The 1295-nt window shown below is 44.1% G+C and overlaps 1 protein-coding gene across 1 annotated transcript in view; it reads left to right on the top strand.

The window, feature by feature from the left end:
* The first annotated feature begins 647 nt into the window (after positions 1-647).
* LOC108794455 (casein kinase I) overlaps positions 648-1295 on the top strand; it is a 69285-nt gene continuing 68637 nt past the window's right edge. Inside the window, exon 1 of the mRNA XM_018565493.1 lies at positions 648-731. The gene's annotated coding sequence lies outside the window, so the exon portion shown is untranslated. The remainder of the gene's footprint in view (positions 732-1295) is intronic.

The following is a 1295-nucleotide window of genomic DNA, read 5'->3' on the forward strand; positions in this document are numbered from 1 at the left end:
GATTTTGCTTTTTTTCTATGGAGCCCGACGGAGAAGGTCGCGCTACCGTCGCTGGATCGTCGCTGGAACGTCGCCCCGAAAGTCGCGCTATCCCGGCCGCTGCAAAGGTATGTCGCTACATGTGAATGGGGCCTTAGTCTATGGGGCCAAAAGCGCAGAAATCTGTAGAAAACTAGCTCATGTACTTTTCAGACAGGTGTTTTGCTGCAAGCGACATATCGCTCAGGTGTGAACAGGGGCCATTGAAAACAATACTTGTGTACAGCATTTTGAAACTCCAAGATTTGAGGTGTGAACAGGGACTAAATTGCAGGATGTCAAAGGTTCCATTCAGAAAAATACACGTTACCACGTGAACATAGCAGTGTGAATGCATCCTAAAGCCTGGTGTGCTGATCCTCTACTTTGGAATGCTAGGCAATAAACATTTATTTACACTATAGAAATATTTTCTGCATACCTCTAGTTTTACAGTAAAACCTGCATGCCAACACTGTGCACTCATATTTATACAAGTGTAGCATAGTCAGTTGTTGGTCTTGGACACATGCATCAATGTGAGGAGGGCTGTCATCTGTTAAACAAAAGGGGTGTTGTCTCTTTAAGTTTCACAAGGATGACATCAGCACTTGGGTTTGGCAGTCGGATTCAATGAGTGTAGAACAGAGTAGAGACAGCTCACAGACTGAAGGGGGAAGGAGAGAAGCAGAGCAGCTAGACGCAGGCACAGCACACAGCAGGTAAGCACAGCTCCCGGCAATCTCTTGTCATCCGTCTCCCCCAAACCTCCCCCAGACATGACACCCCCAGGAGCAGATAGAGGGTGCTCTGGGCTTCACACCCATACCAATATTGAGGGGTTCGGGTGTATTTAGAAGGCTGAAATGAAGGGGGAAACATCACCCCCCTACTGCTTGTTTTCTAAGCCTAGCAACCGATTAGCCGTACCAAAACAAGACAATGTAGACAACTGATTTATTTAATAACAATGCTGATAACGAACAACAATATTTTATTGTCTTTACAGAAAACCAGCGCATTATTTTTGTTGTATTTCTCTGATTCCTGGCTCGGGGGGGGGGGCTGAGAGGATCTATTAGGATTTTCTTTAGATTTGGTTCATGTTGGGTTAAAATAATGTCCTCTTATTTCTATCTGCATAGGTTGTGGATATGAAGTGTAAATATAATAATAATGGATCAGAGATTTGGAATAGTGTATTGGTGGATAATTATGCAGGATAATTATGCTATCAGAAGGTATCTGGTGCTTGTGTCTGCACTGCACTCAAAGAT

Source organism: Nanorana parkeri, unplaced genomic scaffold (genome assembly GCF_000935625.1).
Source record: "Nanorana parkeri isolate BGI_ZX_2015 unplaced genomic scaffold, ASM93562v1 scaffold852, whole genome shotgun sequence".
In the NCBI taxonomy this organism is placed as follows: domain Eukaryota; kingdom Metazoa; phylum Chordata; class Amphibia; order Anura; family Dicroglossidae; genus Nanorana; species Nanorana parkeri.